The sequence below is a fragment of the Arachis hypogaea genome, chromosome 14 (genome assembly GCF_003086295.3).
Source record: "Arachis hypogaea cultivar Tifrunner chromosome 14, arahy.Tifrunner.gnm2.J5K5, whole genome shotgun sequence".
NCBI classification, from domain to species: Eukaryota; Viridiplantae; Streptophyta; class Magnoliopsida; order Fabales; family Fabaceae; genus Arachis; species Arachis hypogaea.
Window position 1 is genome coordinate 22,597,216 of NC_092049.1, and position 23,423 is coordinate 22,620,638.

The window sequence follows — 23,423 nt, forward strand, 5'->3', positions numbered from 1 at the left end:
ATTTTATTATTATTAATTTTTATTTTTATTTTTTTTATTTTTTTATTTCCCGTACAGTTTCGTTCGTTCCCCCCCCCTCCTGTTTCCTTTACGTCCTTTTGCTTTGATCTTTCTTTCTTTTTTTTAGTTCGTTTTTATTTTTTTATATTTTATTATTTCATTTTTATTTTAATTTCCTTCTATTTTTACTTTCTTTTATTTTTGTTTTTGTTTACTTCCATTATTTTATTTTCTCTTTCTATATTTTATTAGTTTTTTTTTATCTTTAAATTTAAAAATAAATAAATAAATAAATTAAATAAATAAATAAATATTTTTGTATTAATATTTTTTTTCCTTAATTTCTGAAATTAACTTTGGTGTTATCCAGTTGCTTTTATTTTAATTTTTCTGTTCATTTTTTCTTTTAAATTTTTGTATTTTTTTTATCTATTTAGTATTTTTATTTTATTTTACACAGGTTACCTCACAGGGACTTCTCTGCACTCTGACGTAGAGAGTCCCATTTTTTCTTGTTTTCTGCTTGTGTATGCGCAGGAATAGAGACAAAGAACATCTCTTAGACTTTGATCCTGAACCTGAAAGAACTTTCAGGCAACGTTTACAACAAGCAAGACTTTGCAAGGCTGCAGAATCCACTTTGGCAAATAATAATGCTAATGCCAATGTGGTAAATCCGAATGGGGATGATCAACAGAGGAGAGTGCTTGGCTCTTATTCTGCCCCTACTGCGGATCTTTATGGAAAAAGTATTGTGGTGCCTCCTATAACTGAAAACAACTTTGAGTTGAAGCCACAACTGGTCACCCTGGTGTAGCAAAACTGCCAGTATCATGGACTTCCTCATGAAGATCCAAATCAGTTCATATCTGATTTTCTGCAGATATGTGATACTGTGAAGACAAATGGAGTGAATCCAGAGGTGTACAGACTCATGCTTTTCCCGTTTGCTCTGAGGGATAAAGCAAAGCTATGGCTAGATTCCTAACCAAAGGAGAGTCTGAATACTTGGGAAAAGGTCGTTACTGAATTTCTCACTAAATTTTTCCCACCAAAGAAGCTGACTAAGCTTAGGATGGAGGTTCATACTTTCAGACAGAAGGAGGGTGAAACTCTTTATGAAGCTTGGGAGAGATACAAGCTACTGACTAGGCAGTGCCCTCCTGACATGTTCTCCAAGTGCACCCAACTGGATATCTTTTATGAAGGCTTAGGAGAGATGTCAAAGATGAGCTTAGATACCTCTGCAGGCAGTTCATTGCACAAGAAGAAGACACCAGAGGAGACTATTGAGCTGATTGAATTAGTTGCAAGCAACCAATATCTCTACTCATCTAACATAAATCCTGTGAACTCTGAAACCTCTCAAAAGAGAGATGTGTTGGAAGTAGAAGCTAGTAATGCTCTTCTTGCTCAGAACAAGCTGATGTCTCAGCAAATAAATCTACTTACTCAATAGATGGGTGGCATGCAAGTCTCATCTATCAACACCCAAAATCCACCACAGGAAGTCTCCTATGACATGGCAGGTAACTTTATGCAAAATGATAATTATGATTATGCTCAACCTTCTTCTGAACAGGTGAATTACATGGGGAGTGGTCCTAGAAATCCCAACAATGATCCATATTCTAAGACATACAACCAGGGATGGAGGAATCACCCAAATTTCGGATGGAGGGACCAACCTCAGAGACCTCAGAACGTCAACAATAGTTCTAAGGGCGGTTTCCAGCAGAACAATGATTTGGAAGCAATATTGACAGGTTTTAGACAGAAAACCAGAGCATCCATCAAGAACCTGGAAATTCAAATGGGTCAATTAGCCACAAAGGTCAATGAAATTGATCAGAGGACCACTAATAGCCTTCCTGGTAACACAATTCCAAATCCAAGAGAGGAATGCAAGGCTATCACCATAATAAGTGAACAAGTGGCAAGTGCGGAAGCACAATTTATGCAGGAAACCAAGGCCTCCATTAGAAACTTAGAGGTGCTAGTGGGCCACCTGAGCAAGCAAATACTTGAGAGGTCTGCAAGTACAGTTCAAGGTGATACAGTGGTGAACCCAGGAGAAGATTGCAAGGGTATTCAATTAAGAAGTGGTAAAGTAGCTGGCTTTGAGACCAAAGCCAATGAAGAGCTAGTTGAAAAGGAAGCTCCAGAGGAGAAGAAGGAAGAAGTAGAACACGCCCCTCCAAAGCGTGCGGACAACCCATTCCCAGACTCTCTTGACACTTATCCTACTTTGCCAAAGGCTCCTGAATACAAGCCTAAAATGCCAGATCCTCAGAGACTTCAAAAGGAGACCAAGGACAAACAGTTCTCAAAGTTCTTGGAAATCTTCAGAAAGTTACAAATCAATATTCCTTTTGCTGAGGTTTTGGAGCAAATGCTTATCTATGTCAAGTTCATGAAGGAGCTGTTGTCAAAGAAAAAGCGTTTAAAGGGAGATGAAACAGTAGTCCTGACTAAGGAATGTAGTGCTGTAATTCAGAATAACTTGCCAAGAAAGATGCCAGATCCAGGGAGCTTTCAAATTCCATGCACTATTGGGAGCACAACCTTTGAGAAAGCTTTATGTGATCTGGGAGCAAGCATCAATTTAATGCCCTTGTCTGTGATGAAGAAGCTGCAGATCCAAGAGGCACAACCCACAAAGATAGCATTACAGATGGCTGACAAATCTATGAAGCCGGCATATGGATTAGTGGAGAATATCTTGGTCAAAGTGGGTAAGTTCTTCTTCGCAGCAGATTTTGTGATTCTTGATACAGGGGAGGATGAGAATGCCTCTATAATTCTAGGAAGACCATTCCTAGCCACTGGAAGAGCTCTGATTGATGTAGAAGTGGGTGAATTAGTGCTTAGAGTGCATAATGAGCAACTGGTCTTTCATGTCTTCAAAGATGTACATTCAACAGGTGAAGAAGAGAGGTGCATGCAGGCTGAGCTTATTGATCCAAACCTTCAAGAACCCCCTGATGATGCACAGCAGAATTTGCAACTCAAACCTCCTGTGGTGACAACCGATAAAATTCCGCCTAACATCAAACCTAAGTTTGGTGTTGAAACTGCATCATCCACCAAGGAGGAGGTCCCCAAAAAGAAAAAAATACCCAGAGGATGGAGAAACAAAAAGATCCCCACTGAAGGTTTCTCCCCAAGAATGAAGGTGGTGTTGACCAGCAATCCAGCATGGGTTTATACAGTAATCAAAATCCTCTCTCTGGAGCATATTGAGCTACGTTATGGAGACACAGGAAAGAAGTTCAAAGTAAGGGGTGAAGAGCTGAGCCCCTATGATCCTCCTCCTTAGAGGAGCTGACCGTCAAGCTAGTGACGATAAAGAAGCGCTTGTCGGGAGGCAACCCGATAAATTCGTATCCTTAGCTATTTTTCGTAGTAGTAGTTTTCTTAGTTATTTTATTTTATTTTTTTTTGAGTTCTTACTAATTTTCTGATCATGCAGCTATGTTCTTCCAGGAACCGAACACCTCAAGCTATATTTCAAAAAAAAAAAAAGCACCCGACGCGCCAGCGTAGCTGACGCGAACGCGTCATCTAGGGGTGCGAGAAAAAATAAAAAGTTACAGAGAGTTGTGCGGGAGTGGCGCCAGAATGGAGCCTTTCGCACAAACGATCCCACGCGATCGCGTACCTCACGCGTCCGCGTCGTTTGTGATTTTCGTCATTCACGCGGTCGCATCACCGACGCGATTGCGTGACCTGCAAATTCGACGTAAAAGAGCGTTTGGGCAGAGAGTTGTGCCAGCTTGGGGCAAGAAGTGTGCTAAAAGCACAAATTTGGTCACGCGGACGCGTGACTGACGCGTTCGCGTCAGTTGCATATATGGCCATCCACGCGAACGCGTGCCTAACGCTATCGCGTCATTATGAAGAATGTGCAACGTACGCGATCGCGTGCTGCACGCGAACGCGTCGCTTGCGCCACCCAGTTTTCTTTCTCTCTCTCTCTCCCAATCCTAATTCTCTCTTATTTTCTTATCCTTTTATTTTTTTTTCTTTCATTTTAATATTTGTCTCTTCTATTTTCAGTTCTTATTTGCTTGAGGACAAGCAAACCTTTAAGTTTGGTGTTGACGCTGCGCTTATAGGCTTTCTAGTACAAAAGGGAGGTGAATCATCTTCGCGAAGGAGCACAACCTGAAGAATAAAGCGACCGCTAGGATAATTAAGGTGGTTGAGTTCCTTTCATTTTTTATTCCTCCCCTCTTTTTCTATGTTATGTTCCGGTTTCCTGCTACTTTGTTTTGTTTATTGCATGATCCTTTATTAGTAGATTCATAGGTTATAGTTTAATTTTTCTGTTAAGTACTTTAATTCTAAAAGATGTTTCATGTACCACTCACTGAACTTGAATCTAAAAATAAAAGAAAAAGAAGTGATGTATTGCATGAGAAATTGAGTTAATTTTAAAAATAGTCGGATTTACTTAAATGTCGTGGTATTTTCTGTGATTCTAAATGCATGACATGAACAGTGCATATTTTTATAGTAAACTTTATGAATGTTAAAATTGTTGGCTCTTGAAAGAATGATGAAAAAGAAAAATGTTATTGATAATCTGAAAAATCATAAAATTGATTCTTGAAGCAAGAAAAAGCTGTGAAAACACAAGGCTTGCAAAAAAAATATATAATTTAAAAAAAAAACAAGAAAAAGAAAAAGCAAGCAGAAAAAGCCAATAACCCTTTAAACTAAAAGGCAAAGGGTAAAAAGGATCCAAGACTTTGAGCATTAATGGATAGGAGGGCCCTAAGGAATAAAATCCTGGCCTAAGCGGCTAAATCAAGCTGTCCCTAACCATGTGCTTGTGGCGTGAAGGTGTCAAGTGAAAAGCTTGAGACTGAACGGTTAAAATCATGATCCAAAGCAAAAAGAGTGTGCTTAAGAACTCTGGGCACCTCTAACTGGGGACTTTAGCAAAGCTGAGTCACAATCTGAAAAGGTTCACCCAGTTATGTGTCTGTGGCATTTATGTATCCGGTGGTAATACTGGAAAACAAAATGCTTAGGGTCACGGCCAAGACTCATAAAGTAGCTGTGTTCAAGAATCAACATACTGAACTAGGAGAATCAATAACATTATCTGAATTCTGAGTTCCTATGGATGCCAATCATTCTGAACTTCAAAGGATAAAGTGAGATGCCAAAACTGTTCAGGATTGCAGTTGTAAACCCCACTATAAGAAGAGACATGAGCTTAATCGAACTCTCATTCTCATGCAAATTCACATCCTAAGCTTATATTAGTGTTGGTTGCTTGAGGACAAGCAACAGGTTAAGTTTGGTGTTGTGATGCGTGAGCATCTTGTCTATCTTTTCCTAGTGAATTTGCATCTAAATTATTGAATTTAATTAAGAATTAATTATATTTTAGCCACTATGGATGCTATTTTGAGTTTTGTACAATACTGTTTATTTCAGGTAGCATTTGGCGGAATTTGATGGAGTTTCTGCAGAGAAAGAGAAGAAGTCAAAGAGATGACCAGCGAATACCGACGCGGACGCATAGCTCACGCGACCGCGCGGAATGGAGGAAATCGCAATGACGCGATCGCGTGCCTGACGCAAACGCGTAAACTGGAATTTGCACAAATGACGCAAACGCGTGGACGACGCGGACGCGTCACATGCGCCACATGCAGAAAATACAGAAAAACGCTGGGGGCGATTTCTGGGCTGTTTTAACTCAATTTTCAGCCCCGAAAACACAGATTAGAAGCTGCATAATGGACAGAACAAGTGGTCCCCATCCATCAACTGAAGATCTGTTAATTAATTCAAATTTAAATTCAAATCTTAAATTAGGAAAAGATATTATTTTAAGTTTAATTTTAAATATTAGATTTTAAATTTATTAGGATTAGTTATAAAAAGGGATCTGATGCCATCAGATTGTAACTCGATACATTTGGACCTGAATCCTTATTTTCTCTTTTCCATGAGCAACTAAACCTCCACTGTTAAGGTTAGGAGCTCTGTCTATTTCTATGGATTAATTTTATTGCTTTTACTATTTTAATTTTTGTGTGGATTTATAATTTAAGAATTGTTTTCGCTCTTTATTTTATGAATTTGGGTGGAACGGAAGTATGACCCTCTTTCTATTTGAGTTCTTGTAAAACTTGGAAAAGCTCTTTACCTGAACAACAGCTTGAAAACTATTTCTCCTAAATTTTAATTATCTAAATTTAATAGGATACGTGACATATAATCCTTTTTCCTCTTGGATAATTAGAGTTTTTGTGGCATATAAACTAGAAATTGATTATCACCCTCTAATTGGAATTAATTGACCAAGGAATTGGCAGTTAATGAATTTTAGGGGAGACTAGGAAGGTCTAAGGAATTAGGGTCTAGTCACATACAGTTTGCCATAAATTAAATCCTGCATAATTAAATTAGTTAGTAAGAAAAGTTAGTCCAGAAAAATAGATAACTCTTAAACCTTAACTATCTTCTCCATATATTATTCCCATCTTAATTACTTGCCTTTCTTCAAATATTTTTGATATTGTTTAATGTCTTTTATATTGCATCTCAACACTATTTTCTGCTAGTCTAACTAAGCCAAATCAATTAACCATTGTTGCTTAATCCATCAATCCTCGTGGGATCAACCCTTACTCACGTAAGGTATTACTTGGTACGACCCGGTGCACTTGCCGGTAAGTAAGTGTGGTTTTAAATTACCGCACCAAAGAGGAAGTTGCTAAGTATCTTGGAGCAATCATGAAACTAAATGCCAAGTTATTTGGTAATGAGACTTGGAAGGATGAACCCCCCCTTACTCATCAAAGAACTGGATGACTTGACTAGGCAGAGATTACCTCTGAAGAGACAAGATCCTAGAAAGTTCTCAATACCTTGTACTATAGGCACCATGACCTTTGAGAAAGATCTGTGTGACCTATGCTCAAGCATAAACCTCATGCCTCTCGCTGTAATGGAGAAGCTAGGGATCATTGAGGTACAAGCTGTAAGAATCTCACTGGAGATGGCAGACAATTCAAGGAAACAAACTTATGGATTTGTAGAGGATGTCTTGGTAAAGGTTGAAGACCACTACATCCCTGCTGATTTCATAATCCTAGAGACTGGGAAGTGTGTGGATAAATCCATCATCCTTGGCAGACCCTTCCTAGACACAGCAAAAGCTGTGATTGATGTTGACAGAGGATAATTGATCATTCAAGTGAATGAAGACTCCCTTGTGTTTAAAGCTCAAGGATCTCCCTCTGTAATCATGGAGAAGAAGCATGAAAAGCTTCTCTCAATGCAGAGTCAACCAAAATCCCCACATTCAAACTCTAAGTTTGGTGTTGGGAGGCCACAACCAACCTCTAAGTTTGGTGTTGGGAGGCCATCATCATGCTCTGAGTATCTGTGAGACTCCATGAGAGCCCACTGTCAAGCTATTGACATTAAAGAATCGCTTGTTGGGAGGCAACCTAATTTTTACTTATCTATGTTAAATTTCTATTTTCTTTTGTTAATTTATGTTTTCTATAGGTTGATGATCATGTGAAGTCACAAAAACAATTGAAAAAGCAAAAACAGACTGAAAAATAGAATTAAAAACAGAACACCCTGGAGGAGAAACTTACTGGCGTTTAAACGCCAGTAAGGGTAGCAGAAAGGGCGTTAAACGCCCAGTCTGGCACCTTTCTGGGCGTTTAACGCCAGAAATGGGCACCAGATTGGCGTTTAACGCCAGGATTGGCAGAGAAGGGCGTTTTGTACGCCACTTGGTGCAGGGATGAGATATCCTTGACACCTCAGGATCTGTGGACCCCACAGGATCCCCACCTACCCCACATCTCTCTCTCTCTCTCTTCTTTACCCATTCACCAATCACCTCAATACCTCTTCCCCAAAAACCCCTCACCTATCAAATCCCACCATTCTCTTCACCACTCACATCCATCCTTCATAAAACCCCACCTACCTCAACATTCAAATTCAAACCACTTTCTCACCCAAATCCACCCATAATGGCTGAACCATACCCACCTCTCCACTCCTATATAAACCCATCTTCACTCCTTCATTTTCACACAACATACACACTACTCCTCCCCCTTGGCCGAAACACTAAGCCCCCTCTGTCTCCTCTATTTCTTCTTCTTCTACTCTCTTCTTTCTTCTTTTGCTCGAGGACAAGCAAACCTTCTAAGTTTGGTGTGGTAAAAGCATTGCATTTTGTTTTTTCATAACCATTTATGGCATCTAAGGCCGGAGAAATCTCTAGAAAGAGGAAAGGGAAGGCAAAAGCTTCCACGTCCGAGTCATGGGATATGGAGAGATTCCTCTCAAGGGTGCATCAAGACCACTTCTATGAAGTTGTGGCCAAGAAGAAAGTAATCCCCGAGGTCCCTTTTAAGCTCAAAAAGGGCGAATATTCAGATATCCGACATGAGATCCGAAGAAGAGGTTGGAAAATTCACACCAACCCCATTCAATAAGTCGGGATCTTAATGGTTCAAGAGTTCTATGCCAATGCATGGATCACCAAGAACCATGATCAAAGTGTGAACCCGGACCCTAAGAATTGGCTTACAATGGTTCGGGGGAAATACTTAGGTTTTAGTCCGAAAAATGTAAGGGTGGCATTCAACTTGCCCATGATGCAAGGAGATGCACACCCCTACACTAGAAGGGTCAACTTTGATCAAAGGTTAGACCAAGTCCTCATGGACATATGTGAAGAGGGCGCTCAATGGAAGAGAGATTCAAGAGGAAAGCCATTTTAACTAAGAAGGCATGACCTCAAGCCCATGGCTAGGGGATGGTTGGAGTTCATCCAACGCTCAATCATTCCCACTAGCAACCGGTCTGAAGTTACTATAGACCGGGCTATCATGATTCATAGCATCATGATTGGAGAGGAAGTAGAAGTTCATGAGGTTATATCCCAAGAACTCTACAAGGTGGCGGACAAGTCCTCTACTTTGGCAAGGTTAGCCTTCCCTCATCTCATTTGTCACATTTGTAATTCGGCTGGAATTGACATAGAGGAAGACATCCTCATTGATGAGGACAAGCCCATCACTAAGAAAATGATGGAGCAAATAAGAGAACCTCACCATGAGCATGAGGAAACTCCTCATCATGAAATCCCTGAGATGCCTCAAGGGATGCATTTTCCTCCACAAAACTATTGGGAGCAAATCAACACCTCCCTAGGAGAATTAAGTTCCAATATGGGACAACTAAGGGTGGAGCACCAAGAGCATTCTATCCTCCTCCATGAAATTAGAGAAGACCAAAGAGTTATGAGAGAGGAGCAACAAAGGCAAGGAAGAGACATTGAGGAGCTCAAGCACTCCATAAGATCTTCAAGAGGAAGAACAAGCCGCCATCACTAAGGTGGACCCGTTCTTTAATTTCCTTGTTCTTTATTTTCTGTTTTTTTCGAAAATTATGCCTTATGTCTATTTATGTTTGTGTCTTTATTACATGATCACTAGCGTCTAAGTGTCTATGCCTTAAAGCAATGAAAATGAATCCATCACCTTTCTTAAAATGAAAAATGTTTTAATTGAAAAAGAATAAGAAGTTCATGAATTTCGAATTTTATAACAGATTAATTATTTTGATGTGGTGGCAATACTTTTGTCTTTCTGAATGAATGCTTGAACAGTGCATATTTTTTAATTTGATTGTTTATGAATGTTAAAATTGTTGGCTCTTGAAAGAATGATGGGAAAAGGAGAAATGTTATCTGATGATCTGAAAAATCAAAAAATTGATTCTTGAAGCAAGAAAAAGCAGTGAAAAGCTTGCAGAAAAAAAAAGCGAAAAAAAAGAGAAAAGAAAAAGAAAGAAAAAGAAAAGCAAGCAGAAAAAGCCAATACCCCTTTAAACCAAAAGGCAAGGGTGATAAAAAAGATCCAAGGCTTTGAGCATCAGTGGATAGGAGGGCCCACAGGAATAAAATCCTGGCTAAGCGGCTAAACCAAGCTGTCCCTAACCATGTGCTTGTGGCGTGAAGGTGTCAAGTGAAAACTTGAGACTGAGCAGTTAAAGTCGTGGTCCAAAGCAAAAAGAGTGTGCTTAAGAGCCCTGGACACCTCTCACTGGGGACTTTAGCAAAGCTGAGTCACAATCTGAAAAGGTTCACCCAGTCATGTGTCTGTGGAATTTATGTATCCGGTGGTAATACTGGAAAATAAAATGCTTAGGGTCACAGCCAAGACTCATAAAGTAGATGTGTTCAAGAATTAACATACTTAACTAGGAGAATCAATAACACTATCTTAATTCTGAGTTCCTATAGATGCCAATCATTCTGAACTTCAAAGAATAAAGTGAGATGCCAAAACTGTTCAGAAGCAAAAAGCTAAAAGCTCCGCTCATCTAATTAATACTGATCTTCATAGATGTTTTTGGAATTTATTGTATATTTTATTCTTTTTATCCTATATGATTTTCAGTTGCTAGGGGACAAGCAACAATTTAAGTTTGGTGTTGTGATGAGCGGATAATTTATACGCTTTTTGGCATTGTTTTTAGTATGTTTTTAGTATATTTTAGTTAGTTTTTATTAGTTTTTAAATAAAATTCACTTTTCTGGACTTTACTATGAGTTTGTGTGTTTTTCTGTGATTTCAGGTATTTTCTGGCTGAAATTGAGGGACCTGAGCAAAAAAATAGGGTTCAGACGCTGAAAAAGGACAACAGATGTTGTTGGATTCTGACCTCCCTGCACTCGAAGTGGATTTTCTAGAGCTACAGAAGCCCAATTGGAGCTCTCTCAATTGCGTTCGAAAGTAGACATCCTGGGATTTCCAGCAATATATAATAGTCCATACTTTGCCCAAGATTTGATGGCCCAAACTGGCGTTCCAAGTCAGCTTAAGAATTCTGGCGTCAAAACGCCAGAATTCTTAGGTGATACTTACAACCAAAATTCTGGGTCAAATGAAGTCTATGGTGATACTTACAACCCTTCTTGGAAGAACCACCCAAACCTTAGGTGGGGAGATAATCACAACCAGAATCAACAACCATGGCAGAGAAACTCAAATCAAAACACTTCAAGAAACAACCAAAACCACAACCAGCAGCAAACTAACCAAAACCCTTACAGGAAACCCCAAAACAACTACCCCAACTCCAACCATTACCCATCCAATAACCAAACCTCAAATCAAAACACTTACCCTCAACCCTCAACACCCCACAATCAACCAATCTCACAAGAATCTCAAAGGATTAACAACCTGGAGCTCCTAATGGAAAAAATGATGAAAACTCAAGAGATGACATTGAGGAACCAAGAAGCCTCCATGAAAAATATGGAAAGGCAAATTGGACAACTCTCCAAGCAGATCACCATTGAAAGGTCATCAAACTCACTACCAAGTGACACCATTCCTAATCCTAAAGAGGAGTGGAAGGCAATTCAACTGAGGAGTGAAAAAGTCCTGGTGAAAGATGAAGAAGCAACCAAGAAGCCAAAGGAAAGTGACAAGAAACAAGCTGAAGAAGAGAAAGTCAATGACAAGAAGGAGACAGCAAGCAAGCAAACTCAGAATCAAGCTCAAGAAAAAGAAGATCAGCCACAAAAATCAAGAAAGGGAAAGGAAGTAATTGAAGAGCCAACTAAGGACCAAAGGCAGGGGATAAACTTCACTCCACCCTTGCCATATCCTCAAAGGTTCAACAAGGAGACTAAGGATCAACACTTTCCAAAATTTCTTGAAATCTTCAAGAAGTTAGAGATCAATATCCCCTTAGCTGAAGCACTTGAGCAAATGCCCCTGTACGCAAAGTTCTTGAAGGAACTTATCAACAAGAAGAGGAGTTGGCAAGTCAATGAAACTGTACTGCTCACTGAGGAATGCAGAGCACTCATCCAGAAGGGACTTCCTCCCAAACTCGAGGACCCTGGGAGTTTCTTTCTACCCTGCGCCATTGGCAGTATGACCATCAAGAAGGCAATGTGTGACTTGGGAGCTAGTATCAATCTAATGCCTGCCTCTCTAGTGAAACAGCTAGGCATAAAAGAGGTGAAACCAGTACAGATGTCTCCAGAATTGGTGGACAAATCAGTGATATGCCCTAGGGGTATAATTGATAACCTTCTAGTCAAGGTAGACAGATTCATCTTTCCTGCAGATTTTGTAATCCTGGATTCGAATCAGGATGAGGGAAACTCCATTATACTGGGAAGACCGTTCTTGGCCACTGCTAGGGCCATCATAGACATAGAGCAAGGAGAATTAACCCTCAGGATGCATGATGAAAGTATCACTCTGAATGTACTGCCAGAAACACAGAGCATTAATGAAAAAAAGAATGGTACAGAAACGGACAAAGAGAATCTGCAGTGGAAGGAGGGAATCAACAAGACAAACAACAACTGCCCTCCCAAGCAAGAGATATATGATGCAGCTGGTCAAATAGAGAAAGAGACTGTGCAAAATAATGAAGAAGTTCAAGAAGACATTGGAGTAGTGGCAACCAAAAAGAGAAATCTCAAAGGGAAACCTATTGTCAAAGAAGAAAGGTCAACAAAAGGAGGGAAGAAAAACAAGAACAGAAGCAAAAAGGGTTGGAAGAACAAAAAAATTCCAACAGAAGGGTTCTCCAAAGGTGATAAGGTGCAACTAGTTTATCAACAGTTGGGAACTGAGGATCACTACACTGTTAATCAAATACTCTCTCTCGAGCATGTGGAGATTGAGCACCAAGGAACAAAGAAGAAGCTCACAGTCAGAGGGAACAAGCTGAGGCACTACAGTCATCAACCACCATAAAAGAAGGGTTTAATGTCAAGCTAATGACAATAAAAGAGCGCTTGTTGGGAGGCAACCCAACCTGAGGTAGTTTTCTTTTCATAGCTATTTAATAAAAAGGTTAATTAGCTTTATTTATACTGCGAGAAGCTAAGTTTGGTTTTGCACACTAAAACAATATAAGGGAGAATGAAGAATTCTAAGTTTGGTGTTCCACCAAAATCCCATTATAAAACACATTCTCATCCCCCTGCACAAAGCTAGCTTCATGCATTCGAATAAACTAGTTAACTATTCTGCTTTTTCCTAGTTTTCAGTTTTATTGCTTTCGAAAAAAAAAAAAGAAAAAAAAGATTTCACATATAATTTGTTGCATAAGGAACATTGGCAGGGTACTAAGTTTGATGTTCACACACCAAAGTAAGTTCAAAAGCACACAAATGAGCCTTGCAAATTAACCGGATACCTTAAGGGCTTGAGAAGCGAGCCACTTTTAAGAATTATGCAGGAAAATAGCCAACAAATTCAAAGAACACTTGCATCATGATTCAAAAGGAGCAAACAGAAGGAAGACTGAGAAGCTGCAACCCACAGGTTGTATCTATACTTGATTCTTGTTGATATGTAATGATTTCATTTAGAGACTCCTTTATATCTGGCTGGAATAATCATTTAGTTGCAAGTGGAAGTACATGCTGAAGAAAGTTATTTGCATAACTTTTGTTTATCTGCATAATAATTGTCATCATTCATCAGCCTGAATGTTTTGTTTTGTTCCCCATGCTGTCTGAATAAAAGAGAGATGCTTGATTTAGAAAAGTAATTGTTCAATATTGCAAAAGTTAGAATGAAAGTTAGTGGTGGTGTGTGTTTGACTCAATTGATAGCTCATTGAATAAATGATGAAGAATGACTTGTTACTTGAAGCTTAAGCCAGTTTGCTGCTATGATCCTTTAATTAAAGAAAGCCCCTTGAAAATAAACCAAAACTGAAAGAAAAAGAAAGAAGAAAAGCCAAAAGTTGGCAAAGAAACAAATAATAAGGCTAGACACCAATAGCTTGGACCCTAGGACATATGCCTGTGGTGTTTATGTACTAGGATATGCTTGGACAAGTAGGTTCTAAGGAGTATCTTAAAACTTGACAACTTAGATCAACTGATTTGGGATTGTCAACTGAAAGTCCACAATAAAGAGCAACCTAGCTACAAAACATTTAGTAATCCAAAGAGATGCTGGGCATCAATGATCCTAGGAAGAAAAAGGTGAGCCATGTGTCTGTGGTGAAAAAAAATGTTGAGTGAAAATAAGCCAAAGGCCACTGCAACATTTGACACCAAGCCTCTAATAGATAATAAGCTCTGAAATGCAAAAGAAAGCAGAAAAAGCTAACAAGGGGATTAAGCAAAAGGGTAAGGAATCATAGCAGCAACCTTGGTGAACCCTTAAGGAAGCATAGTTATTTTGACAGCAAGTAATAAATGAGCTATTTTTGATCTGCATAAAACCCCATAAACAAAATTCAACTAATTGCCTAACAAGGACATGCATGCTTATCTACTTCATTCTATCTTCTCTTATGTTTAAATGCTTGCTTGGGGACAAGCAAGTTTTAAGTTTGGTGTTGTGATGACAAGTCATCTTAGCCTAGTTTCACTAGCCTTTTTCTTTGTTTTTATTAAGTTTTATGCACTTTCTTGCATTCTAAGTAAGTAATTTGGAATGAAAATGCATGACTTCTTTGAATCAAACAACCACCATGTAATTGATGCTAAATCATGAGGTTTAAGCTAAATTTAATTGAATTTTAATGATTTATAAACCTTGTGAATTTAGTGATACTTTGATTGGTTGTTTTGATTACTTGTAGGTGAAGAAAGAAAAAAAGAAGAAAAGAGTGGCTCAAGGAGCGTGCCCAAAGGAAATAAGAAACGTTTCCAAGGGAAGCAAGAAGCGTGCCCAAAGAAAGAGAAAGCGTGGCAAAGGGAAGAAAAAGCATAACAACATTGAGGAAGAAGGAAAGCTAAGTTAAGAAAGCAAACTGAGCTTCACAAGGAATGAAAGGAGAAGGCAAGCTACAAAGCTAAGTTCAAATAGTTAACTGAGCACTAAAGAAAGCAAGGAAATGGTGCAAAGCTAAGTTAACTAAGTTAACTTTATCGGGACCTCTCCATATTAATTCAAGAAGAAATTCCAAGGGATGAAGCCAACAAGATTCGAACCAAGGACCAAGGAGAAGCAAGGAACTCACCTTGCAAGGAAATTCAAGAAGAAATAGCCAAAATGCATCCTCCATGGTTCGAACTTGGAACCACACACTACTCCTTGCAAGGGAATTCAAGAATAAATAGCTAGAATGCTTCCTCCAGGATTTGAAACATAAGGAAGGAGTGCCACCAAGCTTGCAAGGAAAATCAAGGGAAAATAGCTTAAATGCTTGAGCCAAGTTTCGAACTTGGGAATTCTTGGAAACACAAGGGAGGAACACCCACTCAACCAAGGAAATTAGCTCCAAGGCTTCCTCCACCAAGTGTTGAACCTGGGGCCCTGAAGTCTCAAGATAAGCGCTACAAGGAAAGCTCAGTTGGTTTTTCCAACTAAGCATTGCCTCTCCCCCAAGCCTCCACAATGTGACATGGTCATGACACCAAGGAACAAGCAATTTTGGCACAACAAAAGGCTTTGAGTGCACATCATGACACGGTCTAGAGCTAAGTAGGATTTTCCAACTGAGCTCTAATACAATTGACACTCAAACAAGGCTGGGCGCACCAATTTGACACGGATGGAGCACACTTGAAAGCTAAGTTGGATTTTCCAACTGAGCTTTCCCCTGGAGGTGCAATTTGGGCTAAAAATTGGATTAAAAATCTAATTTAATTCATTTCTTCACCAAAACAAAAGCCCACCCAAATTCAAAAATCCAAGAATAGAAAGTGTATAAATAGGAGTTAGTTTGATGTAATTAGGACTTTTGAACTTTTAACTTTTGGAACTTTTTATTTTTGGATTTTAGACTTTTATTTTGAATTTTCCTAGGGAGCTTTTACTTTGAATTTTCTGAGAGAATTGGGAAGGAGAATTGATCTCTCTTCTTCTTGGTTCTTGCTTGAGCACTCTTTTATCTTCTTGCTTTGGATCTTGGGTGGAGAATTGAAGAACTTCTGTTTCAATCTCACCTTGAGATCTTGTTTACTTTCTCTGCATAATTGAATTTCACTTTCTGTTTACTGCTTCATCTTCTCTTAAATTCTGCAATTCAATTTCAGTTTCTTTTGCAATTATTCTTGTTGGATCAAGGAAGGATTTGAGATCTAGACTTGTTATCTAGTCTCTTCCACCCTGAGATCTTCAACCTCTTCTACTTTGCTGCAAATTAAGCACTGCCTTTCTGTCTTTACAATTCTCAAAGCAATTTTACTCTTCTGTTTAAGATCTACTTCACTGCAATTCAATTTTCTCTTTTAGGTTTAATGCAATTTACTTGTTCTTGTTTAATTCCTGCAATCCCAGCACCCAATCCCTTTTACAATTCAAGCAATTTACGTTTCTTGCACTTTAAGCTTCAGCCATTTACATTACTTGCACTTTAAGATTCAGCACACTTACTTTCCTGCTCTTTAGTTTACTGCAAATTTCCCCTTCCCCTTTACTTTCCATGAAATTTAGCTTCTGCAAATCACAAATTATTCAACCAAATCTTGATTCGCTTGACTAAATCAACCACTAAACTAAAATTGCTCAATCCTTCAATCCCTGTGGGATCGACCTCACTCATGTGAGTTATTATTACTTGATGCGACCCGGTACACTTGCCGGTGAGTTTTGTGTTGGATCGTTTTCCACACATCAAGTTTTTGGCGCCGTTGTCGGGGATTGATTAGAATGACAATGATTAAGTGAAGTGGAGATATAGATCAAGCACTTTTTATTTTTCTGTTTTTGACTAACACACTAACTGTTTGAATTTTTGCTTAAGCCAATTAACATTTCACTTCAGCCATGGATTGAAGTGTTGTTTCTTTCTGGTGTTGTGATTTTTATGCTTTGGTTGTATGTCAGGTACAAGGAGAATTACACCCACTTTTTGTGAACAAGACGAAAGAACCCTCAGAAGGTTAAGAAGGGCTGAAAGAGGGAAAAACATTATTGGAGAAGAGGAGTCAGAAGAAGAATTCCAAGATATGGAGGAACACTTAACAAATCCACCAAATGGGGCTGAAGGAGCAGCCAATAACAACAATAATCCACCACAGAGAAGAGTTTTGGTTCCTACACAAGTGCAGATCCTAGACATTGTGGGAGTTGCATTCTTACCCCCAAATGTTAATGCAAATAACTTTGAACTAAAGCCACAACTCATCACCTTGGTTCAAAACAATTGTTCTTATGGAGGAGGACCACTTGAAGACCCTAACCAACACTTGTCCACCTTCTTGAGGATTTGTGACACTGTCAAAACCAATGGTGTGCACCCTGACAGTTACAAGCTACTGCTATTTCTATTTTCTCTCAGAGACAAAGCCACTCAATGGTTGGAATCCTTCCCAAGAGGCAGCATCAACAACTGGGATGATCTAGTAACCAAGTTCCTTGCCAAGTTTTACCCACCTCAAAGAGTTATTAGATTGAAGACTGAAGTGCAAACATTCACACAAATGGATGCTGAACCCTTGTATGAGGCATGGGAACGATACAAAGCTCTAATCAGGAAGTGTCCACCAGGAATGTTCAGTGAGTGGGATAGATTGCAGAATTTTTATGAAGGCTTGACATTGAAATCTCAAGAGGCTTTGGATTATTCAGCATGAGGCTCTTTATAATTAATGAAAACGGCAGAGGAAGCTCAAAATCTCATTGATATGGTGGCCAACAATCAATATTTCTTTGCTCACCAAAGACAACGCCAACCATCACAAAGGAAAGAAGTGATAGAGTTGGAAGGAGTAGACTCGATCTTGGCTCAAAACAAAATGATGCAGCAGCAAATTCAACAACAATTTGAGCAAATGGCCAAGAGGATTGATAGCCTCCAAGTTACAGCAGTTAATACAAGCCAACCATCATCCACATGGGGACAAAATGAAGAAACTCAAGAGGAGCAGCAGCAAGAACAATTCCAGTACATCCACAACCAAAATTCTGGGTCAAATAAAGTCTATGGTGATACTTACAACCCTTCTTGGAAGAACCACCCAAACCTTAGGTGGGGAGATAATCACAACCAGAATCAACAACCATGGCAGAGAAACTCAAATCAAAATACTTCAAGAAACAACCAAAACCACAACCAGCAGCAAACTAACCAAAACCCTTACAGGAAACCCCAAAACAACTACCCCAACTCCAACCATTACCCATCCAATAACCAAACCTCAAATCAAAACACTTACCCTCAACCCTCAACACCCCACAATCAACCAATCTCACAAGAATCTCAAAGGATTAACAACCTGGAGCTCCTAATGGAAAAAATGATGAAAACTCAAGAGATGACATTGAGGAACCAAGAAGCCTCCATGAAAAATATGGAAAGGCAAATTGGACAACTCTCCAAGCAGATCACCATTGAAAGGTCATCAAACTCACTACCAAGTGACACCATTCCTAATCCTAAAGAGGAGTGCAAGACAATTCAACTGAGGAGTGGAAAAGTCCTGGTGAAAGATGAAGAAGCAACCAAGGAGCCAAAGGAAAGTGACAAGAAACAAGCTGAAGAAGAGAAAGTCAATGACAAGAAGGAGACAGCAAGCAAGCAAACTCAGAATCAAGCTCAAGAAAAAGAAGATCAGCCACAAAAATCAAGAAAGGGAAAGGAAGTAATTGAAGAGCCAACTAAGGACCAAAGGCAAGGGATGAACTTCACTCCACCCTTGCCATATCCTCAAAGGTTCAACAAGGAGACTAAGGATCAACACTTTCCAAAATTTCTTGAAATCTTCAAGAAGTTAGAGATCAATATCCCCTTAGCTGAAGCACTTGAGCAAATGCCCCTGTACGCAAAATTCTTGAAGGAACTTATCAACAAGAAGAGGAGTTGGCAAGTCAATGAAACTGTACTGCTCACTGAGGAATGCAGAGCACTCATCCAGAAGGGACTTTCTCCCAAACTCGAGGACCCTGGGAGTTTCTTTCTACCCTGCGCCATTGGCAGTATGACCATCAAGAAGGCAATGTGTGACTTGGGAGCTAGTATCAATCTAATGCCTGCCTCTCTAGTGAAACAGCTAGGCATAAAAGAGGTGAAACCAGTTGAGATGTCTCTAGAATTGGTGGACAAATCAGCGATATGCCCTAGGGGTATAATTGAGAACCTTCTAGTCAAGGTAGACAGATTCATCTTCCCTACAGATTTTGTGATCCTGGATTCGAATCAGGATGAGGGCAACTCCATTATACTGGGAAGACCGTTCTTGGCCACTGCTAGGGCCATCATAGACATAGAGTAAGGAGAAATAACCCTCAGGATGCATGATGAAAGTATCACTCTGAATGTACTGCCAGAAACACAGAGCATTAATGAAAAAAAGAATGGTACAGAAACGGACAAAGAGAATCTGCAGTGGAAGGAGGGAATCAACAAGACAAACAACAACTGCCCTCCCAAGCAAGAGATAGATGATGCAGCTGGTCAAATAGAGAAAGAGACTGTACAAAATAATGAAGAAGTTCAAGAAGACATTGGAGTAGTGGCAACCAAAAAGAGAAATCTCAAAGGGAAACCTATTGTCAGAGAAGAAAGGTCAACGAAAGGAGGGAAGAAAAACAAGAACAGAAGCAAAAAGGGTTGGAAGAACAAAAAAATTCCAACAGAAGGGTTCTCCAAAGGTGATAAGGTGCAACTAGTTTATCAACAGTTGGGAACTGAGGATCACTACACTGTTAATCAAATACTCTCTCTCGAGCATGTGGAGATTGAGCACCAAGGAACAAAGAAGAAGCTCACAGTCAGAGGGAACAAGCTGAGGCACTACAGTCATCAACCACCATAAAAGAAGGGTTTAATGTCAAGCTAATGACAATAAAAGAGCGCTTGTTGGGAGGCAACCCAACCTGAGGTAGTTTTCTTTTCATAGCTATTTAATAAAAAGGTTAATTAGCTTTATTTATACTGCAAGAAGCTAAGTTTGGTTTTGCACACTAAAACAATATAAGGGAGAATGAAGAATTCTAAGTTTGGTGTTCCACCAAAATCCCATTATAAAACACATTCTCATCCCCCTGCACAAAGCTAGCTTCATGCATTCGAATAAACTAGTTAACTATTCTGCTTTTTCCTAGTTTTCAGTTTTATTGCTTTCGAAAAAAAAAAAAAAAAAAAGATTTCACATATAATTTGTTGCATAAGGAACATTGGCAGGGTACTAAGTTTGATGTTCACACACCAAAGTAAGTTCAAAAGCACACAAATATGCCTTGCAAATTAACCGGATACCTTAAGGGCTTGAGAAGCAAGCCACTTTTAAGGATTATGCAGGAAAATAGCCAACAAATTCAAAGAACACTTGCATCATGATTCAAAAGGAGCAAACAGAAGGAAGACTGAGAAGCTGCAACCCACAAGTTGTATCTATACTTGATTCTTGTTGATATGTAATGATTTCATTTAGAGACTCCTTTATATCTGGCTGGAATAATCATTTAGTTGCAAGTGGAAGTACATGCTGAAGAAAGTTATTTGCATAACTTTTGCTTATCTGCATAATAATTGTCATCATTCATCAGCCTGAATGTTTTGTTTTGTTCCCCATGCTGTCTGAATAAAAGAGAGATGCTTGATTTAGAAAAGTAATTGTTCAATATTGCAAAAGTTAGAATGAAAGTTAGTGGTGGTGTGTGTTTGACTCAATTGATAGCTCATTGAATAAATGATGAAGAATGACTTGTTACTTGAAGCTTAAGCCAGTTTGCTGCTATGATCTTTTAATTAAAGAAAGCCCCTTGAAAATAAACCAAAACTGAAAGAAAAAGAAAGAAGAAAAGCCAAAAGTTGGCAAAGAAACAAATAATAAGGCTAGACACCAATAGCTTGGACCCTAGGACATATGCCTGTGGTGTTTATGTACTAGGATATGCTTGGACAAGTAGGTTCTAAGGAGTATCTTAAAACTTGGCAACTTAGATCAACTGATTTGGGATTGTCAACTGAAAGTCCACAATAAAGAGCAACCTAGCTACAAAACATTTAGTAATCCAAAGAGATGCTGGGCATCAATGATCCTAGGAAGAAAAAGGTGAGCCATGTGTCTGTGGTGAAAAAAAATGTTGAGTGAAAATAAGCCAAAGGCCACTGCAACATTTGACACCAAGCCTCTAATAGATAATAAGCTCTGAAATGCAAAAGAAAGCAGAAAAAGCTAACAAGGGGATTAAGCAAAAGGGTAAGGAATCATAGCAGCAACCTTGGTGAACCCTTAAGGAAGCATAGTTATTTTGACAGCAAGTAATAAATGAGCTATTTTTGATCTGCATAAAACCCCATAAACAAAATTCAACTAATTGCCTAACAAGGACATGCATGCTTATCTACTTCATTCTATCTTCTCTTATGTTTAAATGCTTGCTTGGGGACAAGCAAGTTTTAAGTTTGGTGTTGTGATGACAAGTCATCTTAGCCTAGTTTCACTAGCCTTTTTCTTTGTTTTTATTAAGTTTTATGCACTTTCTTGCATTCTAAGTAAGTAATTTGGAATGAAAATGCATGACTTCTTTGAATCAAACAACCACCATGTAATTGATGCTAAATCATGAGGTTTAAGCTAAATTTAATTGAATTTTAATGATTTATAAACCTTGTGAATTTAGTGATACTTTGATTGGTTGTTTTGATTACTTGTAGGTGAAGAAAGAAAAAAAGAAGAAAAGCGTGGCTCAAGGAGCGTGCCCAAAGGAAATAAGAAACGTTTCCAAGGGAAGCAAGAAGCGTGCCCAAAGAAAGAGAAAGCGTGGCAAAGGGAAGAAAAAGCATAACAACATTGAGGAAGAAGGAAAGCTAAGTTAAGAAAGCAAACTGAGCTTCACAAGGAATGAAAGGAGAAGGCAAGCTACAAAGCTAAGTTCAAATAGTTAACTGAGCACTAAAGAAAGCAAGGAAATGGTGCAAAGCTAAGTTAACTAAGTTAACTTTATCGGGACCTCTCCATATTAATTCAAGAAGAAATTCCAAGGGATGAAGCCAACAAGATTCGAACCAAGGACCAAGGAGAAGCAAGGAACTCACCTTGCAAGGAAATTCAAGAAGAAATAGCCAAAATGCATCCTCCATGGTTCGAACTTGGAACCACACGCTACTCCTTGCAAGGGAATTCAAGAATAAATAGCTAGAATGCTTCCTCCAGGATTTGAAACATAAGGAAGGAGTGCCACCAAGCTTGCAAGGAAAATCAAGGGAAAATAGCTTAAATGCTTGAGCCAAGTTTCGAACTTGGGAATTCTTGGAAACACAAGGGAGGAACACCCACTCAACCAAGGAAATTAGCTCCAAGGCTTCCTCCACCAAGTGTTGAACCTGGGGCCCTGAAGTCTCAAGCTAAGCGCTACAAGGAAAGCTCAGTTGGTTTTTCCAACTGAGCATTGCCTCTCCCCCAAGCCTCCACAATGTGACACGGTCATGACACCAAGGAACAAGCAATTTTGGCGCAACAAAAGGCTTTGAGTGCACATCATGACACGGTCTAGAGCTAAGTTGGATTTTCCAACTGAGCTCTAATACAATTGACACTCAAACAAGGCTGGGCGCACCAATTTGACACGGATGGAGCACACTTGAAAGCTAAGTTGGATTTTCCAACTGAGCTTTCCCCTGGAGGTGCAATTTGGGCTAAAAATTGGATTAAAAATCCAATTTAATTCATTTCTTCACCAAAACAAAAGCCCACCCAAATTCCAAAATCCAAGAATAGAAAGTGTATAAATAGGAGTTAGTTTGATGTAATTAGGACTTTTGAACTTTTAAAGCTTTTAGACTTTTATTTTGAATTTTCCTAGGGAGCTTTTACTTTGAATTTTCTGAGAGAATTGGGAAGGAGAATTGATCTCTCTTCTTCTTGGTTCTTGCTTGAGCACTCTTTTATCTTCTTGCTTTGGATCTTGGGTGGAGAATTGAAGAACTTCTGTTTCAATCTCACCTTGAGATCTTGTTTACTTTCTCTGCATAATTGAATTTCACTTTCTGTTTACTGCTTCATCTTCTCTTAAATTCTGCAATTCACTTTTCAGTTTCTTTTGCAATTATTCTTGTTGGATCAAGGAAGGATTTGAGATCTAGACTTGTTATCTAGTCTCTTCCACCCTGAGATCTTCAACCTCTTCTACTTTGCTGCAAATTAAGCACTGCCTTTCTGTCTTTACAATTCTCAAAGCAATTTTACTCTTCTGTTTAAGATCTACTTCACTGCAATTCAATTTTCTCTTTTATGTTTAATGCAATTTACTTGTTCTTGTTTAATTCCTGCAATCCCAGCACCCAATCCCTTTTACAATTCAAGCAATTTACGTTTCTTGCACTTTAAGCTTCAGCCATTTACATTACTTGCACTTTAAGATTCAGTACACTTACTTTCCTGCTCTTTAGTTTACTGCAAATGTCCCATTCCCCTTTACTTTCCATGCAATTTTGCTTCTGCAAATCACAAATCATTCAACCAAATCTTG

The 23,423-nt window shown here is 39.0% G+C and overlaps 1 non-coding gene across 1 annotated transcript; it reads right to left on the reverse strand.

Annotated features, from left to right (window-relative positions):
• Window positions 1-1,066: 1,066 nt before the first annotated feature.
• Window positions 1,067-1,170, reverse strand: LOC112746596 (small nucleolar RNA R71). The gene has a single exon (XR_003174472.1). It is a non-coding gene; the product is annotated as a small nucleolar RNA R71 (small nucleolar RNA).
• Window positions 1,171-23,423: the final 22,253 nt, after the last annotated feature.